Source organism: Nomascus leucogenys, chromosome X, assembly GCF_006542625.1.
Source record: "Nomascus leucogenys isolate Asia chromosome X, Asia_NLE_v1, whole genome shotgun sequence".
Lineage (NCBI taxonomy): Eukaryota > Metazoa > Chordata > Mammalia > Primates > Hylobatidae > Nomascus > Nomascus leucogenys.
In genome coordinates, this window is record NC_044406.1 from 93,874,985 (window position 1) to 93,890,278 (window position 15,294).

Sequence of the window (15,294 nt, forward strand, 5' to 3'; positions counted from 1 at the left end):
GAGCACTAGAATTATTTTATTTTTATGTTACATAATATTTTTAATTTACACGGAAAGAATAAATTTATAATAATTTTCACATATTTTCCTGCAAGTTCTCATTACTTTCCTAAGAAAAAAAAATAGAGGTGGCTAGTCTCATGCATTTATTCCCCCACATAAACTCTGAAATCTTGTCAAGTCCTTCCTTCCTTCCTTTCCTTCCCCCAAAGATTCCCATTATGCTTTTACAAGAATTGCATTAAATGTATAGATTAATTCAAAGATAAATGACATCTTTATCTTATAGGGTCTGAGCAATTCAGTGGGTCTTTTCATTTATTCACATCCTCTTTTACATTCATCAGTAAAATTTTGTGGTGTGCTTCATCTAAGTCATGCACATTTTTAAAAGTTTACTCCTATGCATCTCACACTTTTGGCTGAAATTGTTAATTAGACCTTTCTCCATTATATTTCCCAACTGCTATTGCTTAAACATGGGAAAGCTATTGATTTTTGTATTATTTATTTTGTAACTGGTCATATTACTGAAACCTCTTTACTATCTCTAATTAAATTTACACTTGATTTATGCCCATATTTAAAAATCTTGATCATTTGTCCCAGATACTGGCATAATTTCAGGCGCCTGACCTTAAATCACATAGCTAAAGGTAACTAGGGGAGCCAATACCACTTAATATGATTTGCTTTTAAGTTAAATGAATCTTAGAAAAGGATTTAAGAGACAAAAACCTTAGCTTCCTAATCACAGGACAAGATCAGAGTTGTTCGACATTACCAAATAATTCTTTGCTGTGGGGGACTGAACTGTGCACTGTAGGATGTTCAGCAGCATCCCTGGGCTCTGATGCCCATAGCATCTCCCTAGTCTTGACAACCAAAAATGTCTCCAGATTTGGCCAAAATTCCCCCATGGTGGGGCCAACTGTCTCCAGCTGAGAACTACTGAACTAGAAGAAGGGTTCAATAATCACAATTTCCTCCATCTAGTGCTATAAGGATCCCAAAATCAGCCTTAATTCCTTTACGTTTAAGAACTTAAGAAAATGTCAACTATCTTAATAAATAGTAGGACATAGAAAATAGCAGTTTTTTTTTTTAAAAGAATAGAGGTAGTGGCCTTACACTACAAGATGGGGGGGGGGCATGCTACAGTAACAAAAATGGCAGTACTAGAACAAGAAAAAGAGATCAACAGAACAGAATAGAAAGTCTAGAAGTAGAGTCAAGTCAAACAATAATTTGGTGTATCAGGAAGGCAGCAACTTCAATGAATAGAGAAAGGATGTCTATTTAGCAAAACACAATGGTTCAATTCACTAATCTCTTAGGGGGAAAAATTAAGATTCTTAAAAATATAAAACACAAAATAACCAAAAAAATAAGAATGTTGAGATGGAAAGGCCTAATGAATAAGCTTTGACAGAACCCCTAAAAAATGAAAGTTTTGACAAAATAATAACTAAAATCTTAGGCTAGGTGTGGTGTCTCAAGCCTGTAATCCCAGTGCATTGGGAGGCCAAGGAGGGAGGATCATTTGACGCCAGGAGTTCAAGACCAGTCTGGGCAACATAGCAAGGCCCTGTCTTAAAAGAAAAATATTAGCCAGGCATGGCAGCATGTGCCTGCAGTCCTAGCTACTCCGGAGGCCGAGACAGGACAATCACTTGAGCCCAGGAGTTTGAGGCTGCAGTAAACTGTGATTGTGCCACTGCACTCCAGCCTGGGCAACAGAGTGAGACCGTGTCTCTAATTAATTAAAATCTTAAGGACTTCCATTTCAGGGCAGATGGAGTAGCTGTACTTCTCCCTCTTCTTCCCCCTAGATACAACTAAAACCCCAGGACGTTACATATAAAATAGACGTAAGAAGCCCAAGAGTGGTGGCTCTCACCTGTAATCCTAGGACTTTGAGAAGCTGAGGTGGGAGGATCACTTGAGCTCAGGAGTTCAAAACCAGCGTGAGCAACATAATGAGACCCTGGCTCTATTTCTTAAAAAAAGAGAAAAAAGTAAAATAAGATAAAAAATAAATAAACCTAAGAAGATCCTGAAAGGTAGAGAGAAGAAGGCAAACTGGCTAGGGATTCCAAAACCAAAGGAACAATATGATGGTGAGTTCCCTAGGTTTTCTTTTTGCCTCGTATTTCCCAGGCTTCGAGTTGAACAGGCTGGCAACCCAGAAATGCCAATGGGTATAAATTTTTCAAAAAGCCCTAAGAAAAAAGTCTGCTTTTTTTAGACAAAGGGCAAGGGAGGGTGCAGCCTGGCAAGTCAGAAAACTTTTAGACAATAACCACTCTAACTATAACCAACCACCACAGAAAAATCTGTGGTCCTATCCGCACTCATGCCAGCAAACACCAAGTGGAGAGCCTAGACACCCACCCTTGTGAGGCTATAAGAAGGCATCCCAACACCCTCGCCAGGGTGGTGTAAAAGAAGGCCAAACTCGAAGCCAGGTTTTTCATCTCTGCCAGCAGTTAATAAACTCCATCCTCACCTTGCCAGCAGAAACCATGTCGGGGGCAGGAATCCCCACTCCACCTAGCAGTAACTTGGAGACCCTCATTTCAGGTGTCCGCTGAGACCAAGTATGGAAACTGAAGTCCTACTCCCATTCTGCAGTAAAAAGGCAGCACTTTCCCCCCCCTACCAGAACAATGTCAAATAAAGCCAGCCAAAGCAGAAGGTTTAAATCAGATCCAGAGTCTCATAACATAGTATGAGAATATCTAGGTTTCAATTTAAAAATCACAAAGATTTTAAAGCATTCATGTAAAACAAATTCATCAACAAACAATTATTAACACACTTCAAACAAATGAAAAAAACCGCCTCAGCACAAAAAAAGAGAAGAAAGAAAGAAAGAAAGAAAGAAAGAAAGAAAGAAAGAAAGAAAGAAAGAAACTAATTATTGGTAAAGAAACAAGTTATAAAGAACCAAGCAAAAATTTTAGAATGAAAAATTTGTAATAGATGAAATGCAAAGGTTGGTAGAAGGACCCAGTAGTAGAATAGAGGGAGAGTATAGAAATAAGAATCAGTGAACTGGATGATAGAATAATAGAAATTATCCAATCCAAACAACAGGGAAAAATAGACTGAAAAAAAATTAACAGGGCATCAGGTCCTGTTGGACTATAACCAAGGACTTAACTTTCGTGTCATCAGAGACAAGAAGAGAAAGAGGGTAGCGCTAAAAAGTAAATAATAGCTGATAGAAAAATAGGTGAAAATGTCCCAAATTTATGCCAAAGAGGCATAAATGAACAGACTCAAGAAGCAGAGCGAACCCAAAAAGGATAAACACAAAGAAATTTACACAAAGACACATAATAATTAAACTTCTGAAAACTAAAGACAAAGAAAAAAACTTGAAAGCAGTAAGAGAAAAATGGCATCTAACCAAGAGAGAAAAGACTATTTAAATGACAGAGGATTTCTCATCAGAAAGCAGGAAAGCAAGAAAGAAGTAGCCCAATACTTTTCAAGTGCTGAAAGCAAAGAACTGTCAACTCAGAGCTAACGAAAATATCCTCCAGAAAAAAGAGAGGAAATCAAGGCATTGAGAGATGAAGGAAAGCTCAGAAAATCTGTTGCCAATAGACTACAGTAAAAGTAGTCCCAGCTACTCAGGAGGCTGAGGCAGGAGAATGGCGTGAACCCCGAAGGCGGAGCTTGCAGTAAGCCGAGATCGCGCCACTGCACTCCAGCCTGGGCGACACAGCGAGACTCCGTCTCAAAAAAAAAAAAAAAAATGGCTAAAGGAAATTATTAAAACAGAAAGGAAATTATAAAAGAAGGAATCTTGGAACCTCGGGAAGTAAAAAACAACAAATAAAAGCAAAAATATGGGTAAATATAATAGGCTTTCCTTCTTACCTTCAGTTTTCTTAATTATGTTTGAAAGCTGAAGCAAAAATTATAACCCTGTCTGATATGGCTCTAAATATATGTAGAGGAAATACTTAAGAAAATTACATTACAAATGGGGAAGGGTTAAGGGACATACAGGGAGGAACAATTTTTAGACTTCACTCAAACTGGTAAAAAAGCAATGCCAGTAGACTGTGATAAGATATGTATACTGTATATAATATCTAGAGTGACCGTAAAAGCTATACAACAAGATACTCTCAAAAACACTATAGACAAATCAAAATGGAATTCTAAAAAATGTTCACATAACCAATAGGAAGGCAGAAATGGAAAAGAATGAAATGAAAACCATAATTTAAAAAATGACAGACTTAAGCCCTAATACAGCAATACAATAATTATAGTACATGTAAATGGCCTATACACACCAATTAAAAATTGGTAGAAGGAATTAAAAACACGACTCAACTATATGTTGTCTGTATGAAAGTCACTTCAAAAGTAATGATATAGGCAAGAGTTAAAAGATGGGAAAAAATATACCATGCAACATTAAACAAAAGGGAGTAGGGAGTAGATATATTATTATCAGACAAAGTAGACTTCAGAACAAAGAAAATTACCATAGATAGAGGAGGATATTTACACAATGATAAGAGGGCCAATCCTCTAAGAATTCTTAGTAATCATATGTGTATGAACCAAACAACAGAGCTTCCCAATATGTAAAGCAAAAACTGATGAAACTTACAGAGAAATTCACTATTACACAGTTAGAGATTTCAATACCCCTCTCTTACCAACTGATAGAACTTGTCAGAAAATCAGCAAGGATACAGAAGAACTCAAAAACATCATGAACCTTCAGGATCCAAGTGACATTTATAGAACACTTCACCCAACAAAGCAGAATACACATACTTTTCGTTTTTAAAAATTAATTTATTGGGTATGTTTAATATATTCAACATAATGTTATGGGATACATGTAAATAATAAAACAGTTACTATAGTTAAGCAAATTAACATAGCCATCATCTTACATAATTATCCATTTTTTTGTGTAACAGCGAAAATCTACTCAGTTTTGCAGATACTCTTAATACACAATTTTGTTAACTATAATCCTCATGATGTTATATATTAGATCTCTAGACTTGTTCATCCTACATGTCTACTACTTTTAAAAAATGTCAATAGCATTTGGGGTACAAGTGGTTTTTTGTTACATGGATGAATTATATAGTAGTAAAAAATACACATACTTTTCGAGCTGGGCGTGATGGCTCACTCCTGTAATCCCAGCACTTTGGGAGCTGAGGTGGGCAGATCACTTGAGGTCAGGAGTTCGAGACCAGCCTGGCCAATATGGTGAAACCCTGTCTCTACTAAAAATACAAAAATTAGCCGGGCATGGGGGTGCGTGCCTGTAATCCCAGCCACTAGGGAGGCTGAAGCAGGAGAATTGCTTGAATGCGGGAGGCAGAAGTTGCAGATCACGCTACTGAACTCCAGCCTGGGTGACAGAGCTAGACTCCGTCTCAAAAAACAAAACAAAAGAATACACATACTTTTCAAGTGCCCATGAAAGAAATACCAAGATAGATCATATATTTAGCCATAAAACAAACATCGACAAATTTAAAAGAATTAAAATGATATAGAGTGCATTCTCCAACTACAATTGAATCAAACTAGAAAGAGAACAGGAAAATCTTCAAACATTTGGAAACTGAACACTTCTAAGTAACACATGGGTCAGAGGGGAAGTCTCAAGAGAAATTTAAAAATACACCAAATTGAATGAAAATGAAAATACATCCTATCGAAATTTGTGAGACACAAAGCAGTACTGACAGGGAAAGTTACAGCATTAAATGCACACATTAGAAAAGAAGAAAAATCTAATCAATAATTTAAGCTCCCAACTGAAGAACTGAGAAAAAAAAATAGCAAAATAAGCCCAAAGCAAACAGAAAAAAAGAGCAAAAACTCAATAAAATTAAAAACAAAAACAATAAAAACAATTGTACAAACAGCTAATTCTTTTATTTATTTATTTATTTGGAGATGAAGTCTGGCTCTGTCACCCAGGCTGGAGGGCAGTGGTGCAGTCTCGGCTCACTGCAACCTCTGCCTCCTGGGTTCAAGCAATTCTCCTGCCTCGGCCTCCCGAGTAGCTGGGATTACAGGCACGCACCACCATGCCCCGCTGACTGTTGTATTTTTAGTAGAGACGGTGTTTCGCTATGTTGGCCAGGCTGGTCTTGAACGCCTGACCTCAGGTGATCCGCCCACCTAGGCCTCCCAAAGTGCTGGGATTACAGGCGTGAGCCACTGCACCCGGCCAAGAGCTGATTTTTGGGAAGATCTATAAAATTAACAATTCTAGTAAGACTGACAATAAAAGAGGGAAAACACAAATTACCAATATTAGGAATGAAAACAGGGGATATCATGACATACCTAGCAGACATCAGAAGAATACTATGCCCATGAATTTAATAATTTAGAAGAAATGGACCAACTTTTCAAAAAACATAAACGACCACAATTCATCAATATGAGAAACATCATTTGACTGGCCCTATGACAATTAACGAATTTGAATTCATAAATGTGAAAACTCCCAAAAATCAATCTGCGGGTTGGGCTGCTTTCAGAAAATAAAACAGGAGAACTCATTTTATGAAGCTAGTATTACTCACTGCCCAACTCATTTTATGAAGCTAGTATTACTCACTTACCAAAACCAGACAGACAATGGAAAAAAGAAAACTGCGGACCAATATCCTTCATGAACATAAATGCAAGAATCCTTAATGAAATAATAGCAAATATAATTCAACAATATATAAAAGAACTATATACCATGACAAGTGGGATTTATTTCAGAGATGAAAGGTTGTTGAAATATTTAGGGCCAGTTGATGTAATTCACTGTATTAGCGGGATAATGAAAACCAATCACATGACCATATCAATTGACGCAGAAAAAGCATTTGAAAAAATTCAACACCCAGTCATGGTAAAAACTCCCCCCCATCCCCTGCCCCCACCAAAAAAAATTGGAATACAGAGAGGGGGACTTCCTTAACTTGATAAAGAACACCAACAAGAAACTGCAGCTAAGACTATACTTAATAGTGAAAGACTGAATGTTTTCCCCCTAAGATCAATAACAAGCCAACTTGCTCTCACCACTCTTAACCAAAACAGTGTTGGAACTTCTAGCTATTGCATTAAGGCAAGAAAAAAAGGCAACCAGATTGGAAAGGAAGAAATGAAACTATCTCTATTTGCAAATGACATAATTATCTATGTAGGAAAATCATAAGAAATTTACAAAAAAACTCCTAGAATAAATGAGTTCTCCAATGTTTCAGGATACAAGATAGACATACAAAATCAACTGTATTTCTATATACTAGTGATGAAAAGCAAATGCAATATCATGTACAATCTCTAAAAAAAAGAAATACCTAGGTATAAGTTAAACAATAGAAAAAATCACAAACAGCATTCTGTCTTTTGTAAAATCATATTATCCACTGACATTACTCAAATCCTCATGCAAAAAGGACCCATATAATACATTGCTATTTTGGATGCTTTTTTTCTCACTAAAAAAAGACATGAACAGATAAGATATACAGATGACAAGCACAGGAAAAGATGTTCAACATCATTAACTATAAGAGAAACTAAATTAAAACTACAATTATGATATCACTATCTACAAAAATGGCTAAAATAAAAAATAGTAACACCAAATGATAGTGAGGATACGAAGAAACTAGATCTTGTATACATTGCTGGTGGGTATGTAAAATGGTACAGCTAACATGGAAAAGTTTGGCAGTTTCTTATAAAACTGAATATGCAACTACCGTATGACCCAGAAATTGCACTACTGGGTATTTATCCCAGAGTAATGAAGACTTATATTCATGAAAAAAAATCAGTACACAAATGTTCATAGCAGGTTTATTCATAATAGTCAAAAAGTAGAAAAAATACAAATATCCGTTCATAGATAATAGTTTTAACAAAACTGTAATACATCCATACAATACAACAGTATGCAGCAATAAAAAGAAACAAGCAGGCCAGGCACAGTGGCCCATGCCTGTAATCCCAGCACTTTGGAAAGCCAAGGCAGGAGGATTGCTTAAGCTCAAGAGTTCGAGACCAGCCTGGGCAACATGGTGAAACCCTGTCCCTACAAATAATAATAATAATAATAATAATAATAAATTAGCCAGATGTGGTGGTGCACGTCTGTGGTCCCAGCTACTCAGGAGGCTGAGATGGAGGAAGCACTTGAGTGTGGGAGGTCGAGGCTGCAGTAAGCCATGATCGTGGCACTGTACTCCAGCCAGAGCGAGAGAGAGACGCTGTCTCAATGAAAGAAAGAAAGAAAGAAGAAAAGAAAGAAAGAAAGAAAGAAAGAGAGAGAGAGAGAGAAAGAAAAAGAAAGAAAGAAAGAAAGAAAGAAAGAAAGAAAGAAAGAAAGGAAGGAAAGAAAGAAAATCGATACAGACAACAATCTGGATGAATCTCCAGAAAATTATGCTGAGTGAAAAAAGGCATTCCCAAAAGATTATATAGTATATGGTCCAGTGTATACAACATTTTATTAACTGCATTTTGGTTTAGCAAGATCCTGAATGTCTTCTCATTAATGTTGAATACAGGTTAAATGTATTGTACTGAAACCTAACTGGAAGCTGGTTACCCATGTATAGTATATGTCTCCGCTAGCCAAAATATTTTAGCAAGAATATACCATTCCCAAATCATGCCATATAACTGACTTATTGCATCATATAATATTCTCTAAAATGTCATACTACCCTAAAGATATGCTTTCTTGTTCTATTGTTCCTCCTGATAAATTTCATTTCAGAAGTTTTAAGAGAGGAAGAAAAACAATCAACAGATTGTGAACAAGAAACATTTGTTAAACATAAGCATTAAACAATTGAACAAAATATTTCAGGGTAACTCTGATTACTATATGCCAATTTGTCTAGACTACTGGTTCTCAGGAGTTTGTTGCTTTTTCCAAAACAAAGATTGATTGGTTCTAAACCTAAAACTATAAACGAGAAGGGGCATTTTGTATTTAATTTCTCCTATATTCATCAATAACACTAACCTCCAAAAGAGAAGTGACCACATTTGGATTTGAATCAATCAAGTAAGAATCTCAAAATCAATCTTGAATACTGTGCTTCTCCATTAGAGAGCAGAGTTCAAACCTTACTTGTGGACTGTCTGCCAAGGATGAAAGGAGCTATTGGTTGTACAGCAGTTGTGCCACTAGATGCCTAAGTAGCAGGAATAAGGGGTAATTCTACAAATGCTGTTGGCTGAGCTGCATGCCTCATGGAAACAATATTGAAACTGGTGCTCCCAGTCTGAGGTGTGCCTCCACCGATGAATGAGAAACCTGAAGAGCAGAGGAGGGAGAAGAGCCAAAAGCAAAAGGAGTGGATGCTGTCACCTCATGTGACAGGGTATTGCTAGTTACAGCATTAGTAAGGGTGTTGGCACCTATCCCAGAAGCCCCTGTAATCACTATAGGTTCTGTGGAAGCAGTGTTGCCCAACTTTTTTTTTTTTTAATTGTTGTGGGCTTAGTAGGTGTATAACTTTACGGTTACATGAGGTATTTTAATACAGGCACATTCTAAATAGAAAAAAGGAAACAAAAATCAACATAATAGTTATCTACATATTAAAAGGCAACTAGATAACACGGCTCCTGTCAAATTAAGTTTTAAATGTGAAGGTTTTGTTCTATAAGTTATTTCATCTCAATACAGAAAGATAACCAGATATTAATATAGGAATACATGTACAGAGCTCCATATTTCTCATTCATAGATAAAGGTTACCTAATTTGATCCACCTTAAGGGGAAAAACATTTTAAAATGTTTTAATGGAGAAAGGGTAGTTCAGAAAATTTTGTCTTCTGTAGAGACAAAAGGACTTATATGGCCGGGCGCCGTGGCTCACACCTGTAATCCCAGCACTTTGGGAGGCCGAGGCAGGTGGATCACGAGGTCAGGAGTTTGAGACCAGCCTGGCCAAGATGGTGAAACCCTGTCTCTACTGAAAATACAAAAATTAGCCAGGCACAGTAGCGCACGCCTGTAATCCCAGCTACTCAGGAGGCTGAGGCAGGAGAATTGCTTGAACCCAGGAGGCAGAGGTTGCAGTGAGCCAAGATCGCGCCACTGCAATCCAGCCTGGCGACAGAGTGAGACTCCATCTCAAAACAAAAAAAAAGGACTTATACTTCCTCTTTCTGCCAGTCCAGCACTTTATTAAACAACACAAGTTTTTGTTTTAGACACTAAATCAAACAACACGCATCTCTTTCAAACAATTTTTAGAGATTTTTTATCTTTTTTTCCACACTAACCAACTTCAGAAAAGTTTAGAAATTTTTAATGTATTTCATGACCCATGACAAAATGCTTCAATATTTAAATTAATCCTCCTAAGAAAGATTATTTAGCATTCAATTACAAGTTATTAGAGAACTATAACAGGATAAAGGAGAATTCCAGAGGGAATACCCTTGCTTTCACCAGGTTCTCAGGTGCTACTAAAAGACATGAGGCTATCAGTGCTACGAAAAAACAAGTGGATTTACCTAAAAAGGCATGAAATGAGTACCTCCTTTAAAATTCTGAGATGCATGAGGGAAAACTACATAATGATTTCATTACAATGATCGATAGAGAAAGATATCTCTAAAGAGTCACTTATTCAGCAAGTAGCCTAATTTCAAGATGACACATTTCCAAAACTCAGTGAGTACTCCTCCTATGGTTCACATAAAATGAAGGGAGACCACAGTACAGAATTCAGTGTGCCTTGTGCCTCAAATCTCAGATGCCTTCAATTTGGTAGACTACCTTGGGAATAAATAACATAATTCCAAATAGATTTTCATTTTTGAGACAGCGTCTCGCTCTGTCACCCAGGCTGAAGTGCAGTGGTGCAATCACGGCTCACTGCAGCCTCGACCTCCCGGGCTCGGGCAATCCTCCCACCTCAACCTCCTGAGTAGCTGGGACTACAGGCACATACTACCATGCCCGGCTAATTTTTTGTATTTTTTGTAGAGACGGAGTTTTGCCATGTTACCCAGGCTGGTCTCAAACTCCTGTGCTCAAGCAATCTGCCTGCTTTGGCCTCTCAAAGTGCTGGGATTACAAGCGTGAAACACTGTGCCAGGCCAGAAATAGTTGATTTAGAAATAACATATCATTTCTTTACCCAGCTTGTCTCTCAGAGACAATTACCTTTGTATCCACTAAAAAAAATCAGAAACTGTATTGCTCTTATTCTAAGGAAAATTCAGTTGCTACTGGGGCAGGAGTTGACACAACCAGTGTTCCAAAAATGAATCCTGTAGTCTGTGTAGCTGGAGCTGGATGTGAATAAGCCAGTGGAAGATGAAGATGTACTTGCAACTGGTTGGGACAAAACCCTCAAATTTAACCCTCCTATACCAGATGTAGAGAAAATAAACCCTGTAGTGGAAGTAGTCACTGTTGTTTTTGCAGAGCCAAATAATGAACCCACCTGTAAAGTTCTTCCAAAATTAAACCTGCTCATGACTCCAAACCCTAAAAAAGGAGAAGAGAAGAATGGGAAAAAAAATTAGAGCTCTCAATGAGACCTCAAAGAAAAGATGGTAGACAGAAGCCACACTGGAGTTGCTCCCTCGTACTCCAAACTTCTAGAAATACCAGTTTACAATCTTTTAATAAAAGCTTTTTTTAATACAAAGCAAAGTTTTTCCAGAAAGAAGGACAATTTTCCAAGTGTCAGACAGAAAGGGAATTCATACCCATGAGTAGAAGTTAATGTTGCTTAGCCCAAGATGATACCTTGAATGAGACATGTGCCTTAATAGCTGGAAATACAATGCTGAATTTGGGGTACAATTTAAGGCTACCTGGTAAGACCACAGGCTCCTGAATCAGCAGAGACCTAGTGAAGTTTAAATCTGGGAAACATCTACAGGAGGATGGAAAAGACAAGAGACATGTGACAATCCCAAACTGCTACAGAAGATATGCATAGATGGTTCAAATTCAATTTATCTTTGTGATGTAGAAACTTCAATATAAGATGTTATCATAAAAACTGGTTAGGAGTTGATAAAACCTTCAAGGTCCAGGCAGGTTGCCCATGACATTACTCAAAAGGGACATCTCCACTTCCTAGGTCACATATAGTCAAAAAAAAAAAAACCCTTAGAAGATTAACTCACAGACAAGAAATACAAAACATCTAAGTCAGTCACCTTTAGACCTAAGAAAATGAGAGAATTCTCATCCAAGAAATTAGAGATAAAAGCACAATCCGAATAGCACATCAAAATATATGTTTGATATGTTCAAAGAGCTCAAGAAAGAAATGGCATCCATAAAACTAAGTGAATGTGAAAAAGAACCAAAAGGAAATCCAAGAAACACATATCAGTATTAGAAATAAAAATGCTCAAAAGACAGATTTAAATAATAGACTACACAGTTGAAGGGAAAAAAATTAGCAAATTAGAAGAGAGAACAGAAAAAAATCTGCCAGTACCAATGGCAGATAAAAATAAATAAATAAAAAAGATGGAAAAGGGGAGAGAATTAAGAGATAAGGAGAAAAAGAAGTCCCAATATATATCCAGAAGGAATGGAGAAGGAAAAAATAGAATGGCAGAGGCAGTATTCAAAGGGTTGATAAGTGAATTTCCTAGAACTGAAGAAAAATTAGTTCTCAGATTTAAAAAGCCACCAAGTGCAAGCAGGCAATCCCTCCTCACCACCATACAAACACACATACCCGTTATATACAATATATTGAAACCCTATAGGGAAAAAATTCTCATAGTTACCAGAGAGAAAAAAACAAATTTACCTAATAAGGAGCAACAACTAGATTGACAGCAGGCTCTTCATTAGCAATAATAAACACTAGAAGACAGTGGGAAAATATCTTTAAAGTGTTAAGGGAAAAGTCACTGTGAACTTATAATTCTATCCCAGTCAAAATTAATAAAATGAGATGACTAAAAATTAGTTTTTAACACAGTAGCTCTGAAAGGCAATTCTAACAAATTTCAAAAATGCCTCATTAAAACTAAGAGTTGCATTACTTTATGCACCACTAAGAAAGGAAGGGAGAAAAACCACCAACCTGTCATAATTCATATTATTTAATTTTTAAATACTTTTTGAAAGAGTTCTTTTCATTGTAGACATAGATTTTAATCAAACATGCATACATTAGAAAAACGTATAAGCAAAGTAACTTGGTTAATGTATCTCAAAAATTCACATTCAGTACAATTTTCTTTTCTTTTCTTTTTTTTTTTTTTTTGAGACAGTCTCCTTTAGTCACCCAGGCTGGAGTGCAGTGGCACAATCTCAGCTCACTGCAACCTCCGCATCCCGGGTTCAAGCGATTCTCCCGCCTCAGTCTCCTGAGTAGCTGGGACTACAGGCGTGTGCCACCATGTCTGCCTAATTTTTGTATTTTTAGTAGAGACTGGGTTTCACTATGTTGGCCAGGCTGGTCTCAAACTCCTGACCTCAGATGATCTGCCTGCCTCAGCCTCCCACAGTGTTGGGATTACAGACATGAGCCACCGTGTCAGGCCCCAATTGTCAACACAAATTTCTTGATGACTTCTATGCCACCAGGAGCACTGTTAAAGCAGCATTTTTAAAAATAACTTATAAGAGAACTAAAAGCAATTTTTGCTATGCTCTTAAGTCAGCTTTGCAAATATGTAGACTAGCTTCCTTTTGTCTCCCATTTCAGCATATTGATAACTAAATCTGATTTACTATCTCCTCCATTCTCTCCCTACAACCACTATTTTCTAAGAGTTAAAGGTGATCCTCTATTGTCTCAGGGATTTTTCACTTCAGTCATCCATTATGAAAGTTTTGATCCTAAAGATTTTGATATTATCTGTGCATGCAGGAACAACTATCATGTCACAACTGCCACCTGGCCAAAAGATACCATTCAACTATTAGACTTGCCTCCATTTCAGAGATGTTAAGATATGAAAAAAATGTACCTTTTTAAATGGCTGAGATACAGCATCTTGAATACTGTTTGTGTCATGGGTATCAGGGAAAACTTTCCCAAGAGTAACTCTGAAGGACAATATTTATCTGAATGTGTTAGTTACAACATGCTTATTTTTAAGTCTTATACACATCTTAAAACTTTTTAAATGTGAGCTCCAAATGGTGATTTCAACTGTAACAACTCAATCCTGGAAGGCACAGAAAGGGAAGCATTATGAACTTAGAATAAGAGCATTTGCTGTGTTTAGTTTTATATTCTCAAGTGTACCACTTTCCTGAGGTTACAAGTGCTATGTTGTTATAAATTATAATAATATTATTATAGGTTTTATAACATATAATTATTTATGTATTATAGGTTTTAATATACATGATGATAATACAAATATTGATAGAAAAATTCATTGTTGTCAAACCATGGTGGGTGTTTATCCTGTAAAAGAAATTGACAAACACTTCCAGATTTAGGTATTGTCATCAATGTCATATTGCAGACAAAACTAAAGTTTTCTGGTAGCCATCAAAAGGTGGATTCTTTTGGCCAGGCACCGTGGCTCACGCCTGTAATCCCGGCACTTTGGGAGGCCGAGGCGGGCGGATCACGAGGTCAGGAGATCCAGACCATCCTGGCTAACAAGGTGAAACCCCGTCTCTACTAAAAATACAAAAAATTAGCCGGGCGAGGTGGCGGGCGCCTGTAGTCCCAGCTACTCGGGAGGCTGAGGCAGGAGAATGGCGTGAACCCAGGAGGCGGAGCTTGCAGTGAGCCGAGATCGCGCCACTGCACTCCAGCCTGGGCGACAGCGAGACTCCGTCTCAAAAAAAAAAAAAAAAAAAAAGGTGGATTTTTTTTTCCTATGCCCTTGCATTTATGGAATTTCTATTCTTTTGGAAATAATTTAAGAATCTTCCTATTAAATGTAGCACATACCTTTAATTCGTTTCTGCCTTAGAAATTTGAGAAATAAAACAAAAAATCACTTTTTGGACTAAAAGTACATTTTTGTCACTAAAAATTTGGAATTAAAGATTCTTGCCCTTCCATCTCATTTAGATATTAAATACTTCATATCCTTAACTTTTTTATTTTTTAATCTATTTTGCTTGACCAGTTTCTGACAAAGGTGTTTAAAAGCCTCCAGTTATTATGAATTGTCAATTTCTCCCTACAATCCCATTGCTTTTTCCTTTACATATTTCTTTTGTTTGTTTGTTTGTTTTGAGATGGAGTTTCACTCTTGTTGTCCAGGCTGCAGTGCAATGGCACAATCTCGGCTCACTG

At 37.0% G+C, this 15,294-nt stretch overlaps 1 protein-coding gene across 1 annotated transcript in view; it reads right to left on the reverse strand.

The window, feature by feature from the left end:
• Nucleotides 1-15,294, reverse strand: part of NUP62CL (nucleoporin 62 C-terminal like) — an 80,189-nt gene that overhangs the window by 55,203 nt on the left and 9,692 nt on the right. Inside the window, exon 2 of the mRNA XM_003262161.2 lies at nucleotides 11,494-11,537. The gene's annotated coding sequence lies outside the window, so the exon portion shown is untranslated. The remainder of the gene's footprint in view (nucleotides 1-11,493; nucleotides 11,538-15,294) is intronic.